At 27.5% G+C, this 14,910-nt stretch overlaps 1 protein-coding gene across 6 annotated transcripts in view; it reads left to right on the top strand.

The window, feature by feature from the left end:
- LOC117174057 (tubulin polyglutamylase TTLL4-like) overlaps window positions 1-14,910 on the top strand; it is a 754,936-nt gene that overhangs the window by 200,552 nt on the left and 539,474 nt on the right. For all 6 annotated transcript variants that reach the window (XM_033362718.1, XM_033362713.1, XM_033362717.1 and 3 more), the window contains one exon: window positions 8,190-8,225. The gene's annotated coding sequence lies outside the window, so the exon portion shown is untranslated. The remainder of the gene's footprint in view (window positions 1-8,189; window positions 8,226-14,910) is intronic.

Genomic DNA, 14,910 nt, shown 5'->3' with positions numbered 1-14,910 from the left:
ATTTATTTTCGTTTTTAGAGATTTAGACAAGCTTCTTCAAAAAGTGATGGAAGAGAATCAGATGTGACTTGACTCAATATGTGAGATTAGCGTTGAAAAAATAGGAGCAGGCACGTAAGAGTCGGAATGAAAGTTTTTGTTTGGAAATATTAGACCAAAGCGAAGGTTTCATAATATTTTTTTAGAGGAGAATCATTGGCTTCTTATTAAGTTCGTACCGGTTTATAATAATCTTTTTCTAAATTTTACAAGTTCAACTTTCAAGGCAGCTCAATGCTTTGAAATAAAGTCAAAATAAAAATCGCTTTACAGAAGAAGGAAATAAATATCAAATAAAATAAACATCAAATTATCAATTAATTATTAATAATTAATTGTTCAGAATTATCTTCCAGGTAATAGTTATTTGATGTTCCATGGTATTTTCTTTAATCTTACTAAATAATCGTAACTTTGATTGAATCATTTTATTTACTAGAACTTTCTCAACAAAAAAATTGTTGTGAATATCTCTGTCCGATCTCAATATTCTTCTAGGAACATGTTAAATAAAAGCAGTAAGTGTTTTCGCATCAAAAGTTACTATTTATGGGCGACCCGTTTCAGATTGAAAAAATAATCTTTCTATCAGGTAAATTTTTTATTTCCAAATAGTAAGTTTTTGCCTTTTTTTAATACGAATTTTTTTGTGAATATTAAGCATGAAGAGGGAAAAAATTTCAGCTTGAAATAAGGAAGGATTGTACTTTTTATTTTTAAAAGAAAAATAGAATATTTTTAAGTTGTTTCCAGATTATCCGTTCAACTTTTTTTTTAAATTTAAGGAAGATAACAAATGCAATGTTTTTTGGACATTGTTACTAAATTTTTACTAGTTGTAGTTTTTTCATCTTCCACTTTAAAAAATTAAATTGTTCAATCCAGGATATTTTATTTAAATATTTTTAAAAAATTGATATACTGAGGCATTAACTAACTACTTCGGAGTAACTTTTTAATGATAATGTAACTATAGTTAACAGATTTCAGTACTATGAAGGGTTATTCAAATATTTTAAAGATTTAACGTTTTTTTTTCTAATTGCAAGGAATTTTCAAGAGCTTTAAAAAGGTTTACAATTTGAGGGTATTTCAAGGCATTTCAATTATTTAAGAATATTTTATAAGATTCCAAAGAATTTTTTTATTTCTGCCAATAATCTGAATGAATTTCAAAGATTTTATAAGATTTTAGAGTATTTTTAAATTCTAAGGAATTTTCAAGAGCTTCAAAAATTTTTGAAGGGATTTCGAAAGATTTTGAAGGAGTTGAAATATCTTCAAGCAAGGGTATGAAATTATTTAGGGTATTTACAATTTTTTAAGATTTCAAAGCATTTTCAAGAGCTTTTTAAAGTTTCAAGGGATTTCAAAAGATTTCCAAGTATTTTAATTATATTTTAAGGTATTTAAAAATATTCTAAGGCATTCAGTGGATTTTTTTACTTTTGGTTTAATTCATTCCAAATCAAATAAAAAAAAAATAATTTTTAAAATTGTATTTGAAATTTATTTCTTCATTAATGAATTCATCAAATTTTTTTGAATTACCTTGAATTATTCTAATCTCCCTTCAAATTTTTTAAAACTTTTTTTTTTAATTCACCTTGAGTTTTTATTAATTTCATCGAATTCTTTTTATTTTCATTAAATTCCTCTATAGATTCACGCCAATTTTATTGACATCATGCAATTTTTCTGATCTGTTGATTTTTTTCTAATATATTTGAATTATTTTGTATTTAACTCGAATTGTTTTAAATTTTTATTAATTTACCCTGAATTCTTACAAATTCACCCCACATTCTTTCAAATTTTATTTAATTATTTTGGATTTTTATAACTTTAGAGAAGCATTGGCCACATTATTAATTCACACTAGACATTTTTTGGGTTCGGAATTAGTCACTTTGAATCACTATATTTTGGTTTAAAAAGCTACCTTTCTCGAAATAAATTAGGCTATGACAATCCTAAGTATAATAAATAAACATTTTATTTAAAATATAAAATCTTATTCCATTGATACAAGATTGTATATTAAAAATATTACAAGATTAGTTTGGGAAAAGTCAGGACATTTTGTTGTGCTCAATAAATTTTATAAAATTACATTTTAAAATATTTTAGCCCTGAAAATTTAATTTCAAATGTTACATGTTTTGTTTTTAAATGATTGAATTTGATCCATTTTCGATTTTTAAACTTCACAAGGATTCTTACAGCTTACAATTATCCAGTCAAAATTTAGATATCTTTTTATAAAAAACAATAATTTCGATAATGAAAGAATGTTCCAAACGTTGAGTTTTATATTTTAAAATTAATTTGAACTTTGCCTTCTTGAACTTATCTTTTATAAAGAATGTATTATTATCTTAACATTATTTACGAAAAAAAACATCCTATCACCCTAGAGTGCTAGACTGATAAAAAAGTTTTGAGTTTCGATAAGACTTCTCTATCTCCGGAAACCTAAACTGAACCAACATTCTCGAACAAGATTTCTGTTGGAGATGAGAAGTCAAAAGAGGATAAAAAGCACATAAAAATCAGAAGGGACAAAATGAAAAAGATCGGCTTTTAGCTTCCAGATAAAAATAGTCGAGCGACTACCGAATTCACTTTTTTGTTTCTCATCGCTGTGGTATTATACTATATGACACCCGTAATCGTTTTCGGACGGCAGGGGCACCGGTTTTCAGGATAAGGATCTTTATAATTGGAATTTCATATCGTCTCTTTTCGACGCGCCGAATTTGATAGAGGGGAACGGGATGAATTTATATCTCTCAAAATCTCATCTAATTTTTCTCCTTATCCCCCATTTCTCAGCCTTTTTCCCTTTCTCCATAGTGACTATCCTCTCTATCCTATTACGTAAATTTTTTTATACCTAGCGTCCTTTCGAATTTCGGTTATTAGGGTCGGCTCGCGTGTAATCGCCCCGAATTACTTCTCGAATTACTGGACCGACTTTTTAACGAGCATTTTACTGCTCAGCCCTATTTTATGTGGCTTGGATTGATGGATAAGATGATGTAGAAAGTAATTTGTAGGGGGATTTTTTTATGATGTCACGTCCCGGTAGCGCAGGTATTCGCCTCTCGCCTTTTGTTTCGTAATGACGGTCCAAAATCATTATAGTCTGATCCAAGAATAATTCTCGGTTTCTATTGAACCTTCAATCCAATTTGGTTTCGTGTCGAACTTTATTAAAACGTTGACAGTTTTCTTGCGCAAAATTTTATGATGTATTTTAGTTTGTTATCGAGCTTTCAATTCTGATAAATTGATCAGACTCTTCATGGTTACATATAAATATAAGTGGCCGTAACAAACTGTTACAAACGTAACAAACTGTAACGAAATATTTCTACGGCCCACCTCCCCTGCTCTTCTTACTGTACGTAATTTTTAGTTTCCAGAAATGTTTTGCTAGTTATTGCTAGTAGAATTAGACAGGGGCTTCGAGAACTTCATTTTCGAAATTCCCTGATTTTTGTTTGCCTTATTTTTCATTTTCCTTGATTATTAATATTAAAATACCAGCATTTTAATCTTGTAATACTTTTAACGTAGAATCTTCTATAAAAGACGTAAAACAGTATTTCAATTACAAATTTACAATTTTCGAATTTATTAATTTACTTTAACATAAAAATGTCTTTTCTACTATAAAAGATGGATTTTTAAGGATGTACACTACGTACAATCAATCTCAAAAGTTGCAGGTTGAATTATTTATTTAACGGTAGTTATTTAAAGGTTGACTTTTTCCTTTCTCTTTAGGAAAAAGTTACAATTTTTATTTAATCCTAATGATCAAGGTCTCATCTTATTCTTTGAAAGATTCTCTATAATTCTATTTCGCTGGTTTTATTTAAAATGTAAACTATGATTGTTTATGACCATAAAAACTGTATTATTTCTCAATTTTTTTTTTTTTTAATAAAATCAACCCAATTAGAAATTTAGAGAATCCTTCGAAGAATAAAATGGGACCTTGATCTAGGATTAAATAAAAATTGTAACTCTTCTCTAAAGAGAAAGGAAAAATTAAATCTTTAATAACTACTGTAAATAAATAATTTTAACCTGAATTATTTTTTCTGAAGTGTGCTTAAAAGCCTCCATCAATATTTATAGAAATTAATAATAGATATTTTTTTGTTTATTTTATCAATCATTTTCAAGATAAGCAACTTTTGTGATTTATTGTGCGTAGTGCCCATCCTTAACAAAATACTTCAATGTTCAACAAAATAATTCAAATTTTAACATAATAGTTGCATTTTCAACCTAAAAACACAATTTTCTGAGAAAAAAGTGTCATATTTTATGTCAATAAAAAAAAATAAATTTGTACCAAAATAAAAATAATCAAACAATGTTCAAATTAAACAGACGACATTTCAACAAATAAAGATTTTTCACTCAAGAAAGAAGTAAAATTTGATCTAAATTAGTGAACCTTTAAGCTTAAAGACGAATTATCTCCACGAAAATTGAATTTTCAAACAAAACAAAAAATTAATTCAGCAAAAAGTTAATTTTCAACAAAACTGATGCATTCTTACCCAACAAAAATAAAATTTCAAACCAAGAAAATTATATTTTGTTCCAAAAAAGGAATACTTTCAATTAAAATAGACCAATCTTTGAAAAATGGTAAAGTTACATTTTCATTTTACAAATTAATTTTTAACAAAAAAAAGGCTAAACTAAAAAAGGACACTAAATAGTTACATTTTCAACCAAATACATAAACCTTGAAAAAAATCAATTTTTAGCCAAAAATGTAATTTTTTATAAAAAAATTAATGCTCTATACTGAAACAGATAATTTTTACTTCAAAAAGGTAAATTTAAAAAAAAAAGTTTAATTTTCTATTAAGAAAAAATTTGATTGACATTTCAGGATCCAAATATTTAAAAAATAAGTTTCGACCGCAAAAAATTGAAGTTTGAATGCAAAAAGACGAATTTTTTCAACCAAAATTGATATATTTCAACCAAATAGTTGCATTTTTGACAAAGAAAAATGAAAATTTTACTAAAGCAAGTAAATTTTCTAATTCAGAAAGAAAAATTTTTAACAAAAAAAGAGTTGAATTTTCGTCCAAAAAAATTTCCATTGACTTTTCAGTACAAAAATACGAGTTTTGAACAAAAAGTAAATTTTCTAGGAAATATTTTAATTTTAAACAAAACATTTGCACTTTTATTTAAAAACTTATGAGCAACAAAATATGAATTTTAAACAAAAGCTTAATGTTCGAGAAAAAGAGTAGATTTTTTATTAAAAATGTTAAATTTGCAAACAAAAAAGATATCTTTTTAAGGGAACTGTTAAATGTTCATACATGTAATAAAATAGGTAACTAAAAAGATAATTTTTAGGAGAAAGTTTTTGACCTGTTACGTAATTTCAATACGGTCCCTAAGGAGCCGTATATTGTTTTGGATAAAAAAATAATTGCACCTTTATGATAGAGAGGCTTTCTTTATTGATCCACTAGCAGTCTGGCTGACCGAATACGTTTGTTCTACTGGTCAACATTCTATATGAACATTTTATAACAACTTAAGAGTTTTTGCTTGCAAAAATGAAACCTGAATCATTTGAAATTTTTTCGTAAATCTTGCTGTGAGTATCGGTAATTTTTTGGCAACTGGTACCGACAGTAAATTGAAAACCAACTTCGTAAATGAAGTTATTCTAAGTTTTTCTCTATGATTTCATTTTTTCAGGAACTTCAAAACATTTCAAATGTTTTGAATTATTTTAGTAGATTTTATAAGATTCCAACGACTGTTTAATATATTTCAATAATTTGGAGAGATTTTTAGTGATTCTGAGTGATTTAAACAAAGTTTCATGTGGTTCTGAAAATAAAAAAATCGTAAACTTTATAAACTTTTTGAATTTTTGTAGAATAGTTATATTTTTTATTGAAAATTCATCTTTCTTTGTTGAAAATGAACTTTTTTGATCAATATTCAGTTGTCTTTAAAGAATTCATGTCTTTTGGTAGACATTTAATCTTTTTTGGTAAAAAATGTAACTGCCGGAAAATTAATTTGTTTGGTTGAGGATTAAACTCTTTTGATTGAAAATTCATCTTTACAGAATCCAGTTGTTTCTTTATTAAAATCTTTTTTTGTTGTTGAAATAAAAAATTATTGAGAATTAATATTTGTATTGACAATTCAATTAGTTGGTTGAAGTTTGAAGCACTTTGTTAAAAAAATTCTTTGTTAAAGCTTCATAATTTTAATTGACTATTCCAGCTCAAAATTTATCATTTTAGTTAAAAATTAATCTTGTTGAGATTTTATCTTTTTTGCTTACGATTCAATTATTTTGGCAATAAAATTAATAATTTTGTTGAAAATTCAATAATTGTGTTAAAAAGTCATGCTTTTTGGTTGAAACTTCGACTGTTTTATCGAAAATTCAACTATTATAGCAGAAAATTCGTTTATTTGGCTTGAAGATTCAACAATTTCGTTGACAATTTTTTCTTTCTGTACTAAAAAATAATTTTATGTTGAAAATTTGTCTTTTTTATTTAAAAAATCTTTTGTTTTCTATTAAAAATTCTACTGAATGATATAGAGAATTGATTTGTTTTGGTTTAGGATTCAACTATTTTATTATAAATTTGTATTTTTCGATGAATCTAATTGTTCTTAATTTCGAATCTGGTTTGGTTGAAATATCCACTATAACATTCTTTCTTAAGAATTCATCTTTTTGCTTGAAAATCCAACTACTTAGTTAGAAATTCTTTGTTAAAAATTAATTTTGTTGTTATTAAATTCATCATTTTACTTGAAAATTCGACTTTTTGGTTGAATTCAACTTTTTTCTATTCAAAGTTAAAATCTATTTTAGTCGAAAAATTAACTGATTGATTAAAATTTGAACTACTTTCTTAAAAATGTATTGTATTGTGCAAAGATTCCTCATTTTAGTTAAAAATGTATATCAGTGATTGAAAATGCGTCGTGTTTGGTAAAAAATTAATCTTCCTGGTTGGAAATTTATTTTTCTGGTTGAAAATTCAACTGTTTGGTTAAAAATTCAAGTATTTTGTGTAAAATTTTATCATTTTTTGAAGATATAACTCTTTGGTTGAAAATTTAACTTTTTTCTTCAAAATCGTTGTTTCTCTTGTTTGAAATTACAACTATATAAGTTTTCGTTGAAAATTCATTTTTTAAATTAAAATTCAACTTTTCAGGTTGAAAATTCAACTGTTTTTGGTTGAAGTTTAATGTTTTTTATTTAAAAATTCGATCATTTGGTTTGAAATTAATCTTTGTTCAAAGTTAAACAATTTTCTTAAGGTATTTGTTTATTATTATTTATTTATTATTTTTTATGAAAAGTGTTAGAATTCATTAAAAAGAAAAACAATCTTAATGATATTTTTTGCAATTGATTTTTTTGTGACCGTCGTTTCTTACCAGCTTTAAAAAAATGATTGCATTTTAATAATTGATGGCTTATTTTTCCAGGAGAACATTCTCTACAACTCTAATCTTTCCAATTTTAAAACTAAATAAATAACCCTAAAATATAATGATTTATTTTTAAAAAAATTTCTTACAAAAAAATTGTTCTAACGATTTTGCCCTAGAAAACATTACTTCTAAAATTGGAAACAGCAAAGTTGTAGAGAATGTTTTCCCAGAAAAAATAAGTCATCGTTTTTTAAAATGCAATCATTTTAAAAAATTTGTCAGAAGTGAGGGTAAACAAAATTAAATTGCAAAAAACATGGTTAAAATCAATGCTTTTTTGTGAATTTTAACATTTTTCATACAAAATGTTTTTATTTGAAATGAAATCAGCTATAATATTTTGATTCTTAAAATCATAGAAAAACAATTTTTTTCATACATCTAAATTTGGCACGACAACTACCTTAAAAGGTTACCTTTTGTTGTCGAAAATTCAACTCTTTATTTGAAAACTCTTTCTTTTGGATTAAAATTGGTCAGAGAAATATCAGGCAATTCCAAGGGGAATTTCGAAAGTGATATTTTGCAGCCACCCTAATTGATGACCCAAAGATTGAATCATTCATTGATAACAAGAGATTTCTAAACGTCAGACTACTTCTTCTTTTTGATTACAGATTGTTGCAGTTATGCGAATCATGAAGCACTAATCGGTAAGTAAGTGAAATTTGCAATTTATACTAACATTAAAAGACATTTCATTCCATTATAGTGGTTATGGGTCTAAAAATAAAAAAAATGTAATCCAACTCTATAAATCTGTTGCAAGGTGATATCTTTTGACCCCGAAGCTTAGGAAGCCTATCCTATTTAGAAGGGGGATACCCTTCTAAATTTGCGGATATGAATGCCTGACCAGGTAGGACATGCATGTACGCTTACTTAAGATTATAAAAGCTTCTGAGCGTCCATCTCCATGACAGGGAGTATCCTTTGTCAAGGACCGGTCCAGAGATTATCGATGTATAAAGAAACCACCTATTCACAAGACCTGGACCCTTTCCATCCTTTGACGGACCAAAAGGGATGCAATATTATTCAAAATCACGAAAATCTCCGCTGGAATTTCGTTATTTTGTTCCTATTGAAAATCCTAGATGCATATCTTATATGTCCCGGTGCAGACACCGCAGAGGGGGGAAGATTGAATAGAATCCAGTGCAAAGGGGAGAATCTGAATCGTAACCCTCTGATCGTACACCCACACAGCGTGTCGACCTGATGGGTTATATTTTTTTGGAGGCGAACGAGTGAAGAAATTTCAGGTAAAAAGGGTCAAGGATCTGCACATAAAGGAGTTCCTGCGCCTCGGATGAGTGAGCGGGTTCTCCAGTGCGAAAGGAGGTAATCATAAAGGGACGTTAGATTTCCTTCAATGTCTCGATTTCGAAAAGAAGAAAAAAAACAAATCCAGATTGCATTGTAGGCTAAGGATTGGCGAAGGATTCAAGGGTTGCCGTAAAGGCGTAAACTTTGTGAGATATTTTTCTGCGTTTTCATTCGATTCGAAAAATAAGATTCTTGCATCTGTCCTGATCAGCTGATGTTACAGAAAAAAACACCTTTTATGTTAGAATTTGGTACCAGGTGTGAGCTCGAAATTTCAGAGCATTTGTAACAATTGTTTTTGTATTAGATTGGCTTTTTGCGGCTATAAAAGCAAAAAAAATCATCAATTTGGATCATTCCGGATGTGGGTTTGAATTTTATGTAGGACACTTGTCTTGAAGTAACGTTTCCGTGGACTATTGTTGTGGAAGGTGGCTTAACCCTTTCACAGGTGAGTCCCGCCCGCAAAATGTTTTGGGCTTTTCATTGTTGTCGAGTTTCCGCTAACCCTTTCGGAAAGGAGTGCAGGTAAAGGGTTAGAGACTCGGTTAGCGGATCGATTCTAGATATACGGTCCAGAAAGAACCGTTGATGGTATTGCTAGGTGCACCACTGGGTTAACCTTAGAATTATTTTTCGTTTCTATTTTCTGAAAAATATTAATGAATTGCAAATATTTTGTGGAAGGGTTTATAGGAACAGGAATTAGGATTGTAGGAAATTAATTGTGGCTTGGATATTCCATTGTATTTACTTTTCAACAAGGGGTATACACTTTACAATTATACACATATTTGTTTCAAATTACTTTTATTGAATATATTGCAAACTGAAATTGAATCCAGCCTTTTTTGTTGAAAATTCAATTATTTTCTGACAAATTCGTATTTTTTGATTGAAATTTAAACTATTTGGTCTTTGGTTAAATTTGTAATCTTTTTGTTTTTTAATTAGATCATTTAATTCAATATTTATCTTCGTAAGACGAAAAGTGAAGCATTTTGTTAAAAATTTAAATATATTATTAAAAAGTTATTTAATTTGTTAAAAAGTAATCGTTTTTGTCTGAAAATAAAACTGTTGTTTCCTTAAACATTCGTTTTTTTGACATAGAGCATTCGTCCTCGTCGCTTGTAAAGTTTTCAGTTAGTGTCTCTTTTGGTCTAAAATTTAACTGTCTTATAAAAAACTCGTCTTTTTGACTTGAAAATTCAACTATTTTTTCAATTTAGCTATTTCATTAGAAATTCGTTTCTTTAGCTTGAAACTTCACTATTGGGTTGAAAATTGATCTTTCTTGTTTGAAAGTTGTATTACTTTGTTAAAAATTATTTTTTTTGTAGATTAATTTTTTTAATTAAAAATTTGTCTTTTGGTTGAATTTAATTGTCTTTCATTTAAAATTAAATCTTTTTCTGTTTTGTGCAGATTATTCTCTTTTGTCTTTAATATAATTATTGTTTCGATAATTCGTTTTTTTCTTTTGTTGGAAATTTATCATGTTTAGTAGAAATTTCATGTTTTTTATACAATTGTTTGAATGAAAATTATTCTGTTTTTGATTCAACTATTTTGTTAAACATTCCTTGTTTCTGGCCCAATTTAACTTTTTTTTAAAATTAAAATCTTATTTTTGCGAAAATTCAGCTCCTTGATGTAAACTTGAGCTGATTTGTTAAAAATTCCTTTTTTTTTGTATTGAAAATTCAACTCTATCATTGAAAGTTGAACTACTTTGATAACAATTTTTTTTGCTTATTTGTATTTTTGGTTTAAAATTTAATGATTCTCTTGATTTGTTTGTTTTTTTTTTTTTAATTAATTTTACTCGGCGGAAAATTAAAGTATCTGACTGCAAATTCGTTATTTTGTTTGAATTCAATTGCTTTTTATTTAAAATATAAATATCTTTTGGATTGAAATTCGAGTGTCCTAAATAAAATGCGTCTTCTTGGCTATTTTATTTCTGTTTCAAGTTTAATCTTTTTCATTTGAAAATTCGATCATTTGGATGAAATTGTATCTTTTTAAATTGAATATTCAACTTTTTGGTTACAAAGATATCTTCTTTGGTAGACAATTCAACTGTTTTGTTGAACTTCAACCATTTTTTAAATTGAAAATTCTCCTTTTTCAACTGTTTTTTTGAAGATTCATCTCTTTGGCTGAAAATTCAATTATTATGTTAAAAATTAAGCTATTTCATTCCACATTCGTTTCTAGTTTAAAAGTTCAACTATTTCGTTGCAAACTTATCTTTCTTATTCGAAAATTGTACTACTTTGTTAAAAATTCATTTTTTTAAATTAATATAAATCCTTTTGGTTACAAAATATTAATAATTTTTTTAATTCTTTTTTTTTAATTAATTTTTTGTTTGAAAATTTGTCTTTTTTTGGTTGAATTCAATTCTGTTTTATTTAAAATTAAAATCTAGTTCGGTTTTATGAAGAATAATATTTTTCTTTGTAATATAATTATTTTGTTAAAAACTGTTTATTGGATTGGAAATGCATCGTGTTTCGTAGAAGTTTTATATGTTTTGAGTTTTAAACACAATTGTTTGACTAAAATTATTCTATTTTTGATTGAACTATTTTGTTAAAACAATCCCCGTTTTCGGTTTAATTCAATTGTTTTTTATTTAAAATCATTTTTTGGTTAAAATTTAGCTCCTTGGTTTAAAATTGAGCTTGTTTGTTAAAAAATAATTTTCTTGTTTTGAAAATTGAATACTACTTTGTTGAAAGTTGAACTACTTTGATAAATGTTCTTTTTTCGTGACGATTCTCTCTTTAGTTACAAAATATTACTAATTTGTTAAAAAAAATTTTTTAAGCAATTTTTTTATTGGATTATTTGTGTTTTTTGGTTGAATTCAATTCTATTTTATTTTAAATCAAAATTTTGTTCGGTTTTGTGAAGAATAATCTTTTTTGTTTGTAATATCATTTGGTTTGGAAATTCATCGTGTTTAGTAGAAACTTAATGTTTTCAGTTACAAATAGAAGAATTTGACTAAAAATTAATCTATTTTTCATTCAATTAATTTATTTAAAATTCTTCGTTTTCAGTTTAATTCAATTGTTTTTTATTAAAATTCTTTTTTGGTTAAAAATTTTGCTTCTTGGTTTGAAGTTAAGCTGGTTTGTTAAAAATTCTTTTTTTTTTTTTTTTTTTTGAAAATTCTTTATTTTATTTGAAAATTTGCCTTTTTCGGTAGAATTAAATTACCTTTCGTTTAAAATTAAAAACTTCTTCGGTTTGATGAAGCTTAATCTCTTTTATTTGTAATATCATTATTTTGTTGAACCCTTTTTTGTGTTGGACATTCATCGTGTTTAGTAGAAACTTAATGTTTTCAGTGACAAATACAATTATTTGACTGAAAAAGAATCTGTTTTTGATTAAATTATCTTGTTGAAAATTCCTTGTTTTTGGCTCAATTCAACTATTTTTTATTTAAAATTAAAATCTTTTTTGTTAAAAAATTCATCTAATGCATTGAAAGTTGAACTGCTTTGATAAACTTCAATTTTTTGTGCAGATTGATCTGTTGGTTGAAAATTTAATGATTCCGTCGATTTTTTAAATTGATTTTCCCAAATAAAAATTAAACTATTTGAGTGAAAAGCTGTCTTTTTTGTTTGAATTAAATTTTTTGTATTCAAAATATAAATATCTTTTGGATTGAAATTCAAGTGACTCCTAAAAAATTCATTTTCTTGTCTTGAAAATTTAAGTTTTTATTTTGGCTTTCAAGTTTAATCTTTTTCATTTGAAAATTCGATCCTTTTGGTGAAACTTTGTCTTTTAGATTAAAAATTCAACTTTTTGGTTTAAATGACATCGTCGGTAGTCGAAAATTCAACTGTTTTGTTAAACATTCTCCATTTTTTATTATTTTTTTTACTGAAAGGTCTTATTTTTTATTAAGAATTCATCTTTTTTCGTGGAAAATTTATATTTTTTGGTTACAAATGAGATTTTTCATTGAAAATATAACTATTTTAAAATAGTTTACCTTTGTGGTTGAAAATTCAACTGTTTTTTTAAAGATTCATCTCTCTGGTTGAAAATTTAACAATTTTGTTGAAAATGCCTTTTTTTGTTATTGTGGAAAATTGACTTTTTTTGTTTGAAATTTAATTTTTTTAACTGAAAATTCTATTTGGTTGAACTTTTGTCCTTTAGGATTTGAAATTGATATTTTGGTAGAAAAGTAATCTTTTTGTTTAAAAGTTCATTCTTTTTGATTGGAAAGTCTGCTATTATATGTTTATTCGTAACCAATCTATTTTGGTAGAAAATTAATCTGTTTTGGTTGAAAATTTAACTAGTTGATTGAATCTTGTATTTTTTAAATTTAAAATTCAACTATTTCATTAAAAATTCAACGAAATTCGTTTCTTTTTCATGGTATTTCAACTATTTGGTTGTAAAGACAACTGTTTTTTTTTTAATTCGAATTTTTGACTTGAAAGTGTATCTTTTCTTTTATAAAAAATTACTCTTCTGCAGACTTTGTAGCCTCGGGCAAAAACCCTTATCTTCTGGTCGGGTGTTTCTCTGCCTGTCCGTTCGTTCGATGTACTTTTTTCCACGAAGGAAAAGCAAGGGAACATTAAGGTGTGATAAGATGAAACAGGGGAAATGAAGGAGAGGATTTGAGGGGAAGTGAGGGTAGAGGAAGCATGTGATGTAGGGGAAATGAGGAGAGGGAGCATAGGGAAAATAAGGATAAATAAGCGGGGAAAATTATTATAAATGAGGATGTGTGGGGGAGCACTGCTGATTGGGGGGGGGGGGTTAAGTGTTAGCTTAGGAAGTTAGCAGAGGAGGAAGTAGTGGAGGAAGAAGTTGGGAAAGGGAAATTAGGAAATGTAGAGAAAGTAGGGGAGGGGAAGGTTTGAACGACTTAATTGACTTGTCCGTATTGCTAGGCTACGAAACCCTTTTTTGAAGATGCGCGTCGCCGTCGCGTACTTGATAATTTTTTGTTTGAAAATTCAACTGTTTTGCTAAAAATGCAATATACTCTAGTTTTACTTTCGAAATCATTTTGAGCTTTGAAGTCTGTTGATCTAACCTAAAGATAAAAACCTTGACTACTGTATACCAGGAGTGTTTAGAATTCAATATCTCCTTGTTCAAGAAATTTCAAAAGTACTAATAATTCTTCCAGTCACATCTTTAAAAAAGTCTTGTGCAACCGATGATGAATTACTCTGTTGAAGAAAGACCTTAGAATCGAAAAAGTCTTTCCTTAAAAAAAGAATTATGCAAGTCTGAACACGTTTCTTTATTCCAGAAGTCCTTTTTCCAAGGATTACATACAGTCGACGTAACGAAGGATTCCCTTTTGAATTTAGTTGCAGGTTCAAACTTGCACGATTCACTTTCAATGTCGCTTGCTCTAGATTTCTCCTCGGATTTTAAAAAGTGAAACACGTTCGAACTTGTTCGTTTAAGACTCTAAATCAGGTAGTAGGTGGTTATGGAGGATTCACCGAGCACTATATATTCGGTATTCATCCGTAACTTTCTTATAAAAGGAAGAGATCCTTCGCGCTCGCAATAGCATTGAACCTCGAGCAATATTTCTAAAGAGTGTGGAACTGTAGATCCTTTTCTGGGTGAGGTGTGAGAAAAAAAAAGGAATTCTAAGGTCGAAGCGAATTGAGGAGATATGTGTCTTAACCCGCAATTTGGATGCAAAGACACGTACAGGATATTTGTCAAAAGTTAATAGTTTTTGGGGAAATTCGGAGGAATAGTTCAGGGAAGAGGAAGTAAACGATTTTAGCAAAGACCAGGAAACGAAAGGTGTTTTGGTGTTGAGGTTTACTGAATGGAAGCGTTAAAACGATTATTTTTTTTGGTAAATAAACTTGTGAGACATAACGGCCTTATATATAAGGCTTTTTTCGCCTGGGGTAAAGAAAAGGGTTGTTTGAAGAAGAATATTTTGTAAAACTGATGTTTTTTTAAGGACTCTGTTTTCTTTCT

This window comes from Belonocnema kinseyi, chromosome 6, assembly GCF_010883055.1.
Source record: "Belonocnema kinseyi isolate 2016_QV_RU_SX_M_011 chromosome 6, B_treatae_v1, whole genome shotgun sequence".
Classification (NCBI taxonomy): Eukaryota; Metazoa; Arthropoda; class Insecta; order Hymenoptera; family Cynipidae; genus Belonocnema; species Belonocnema kinseyi.
This window is presented reverse-complemented; position numbering and strand designations above follow the sequence as displayed.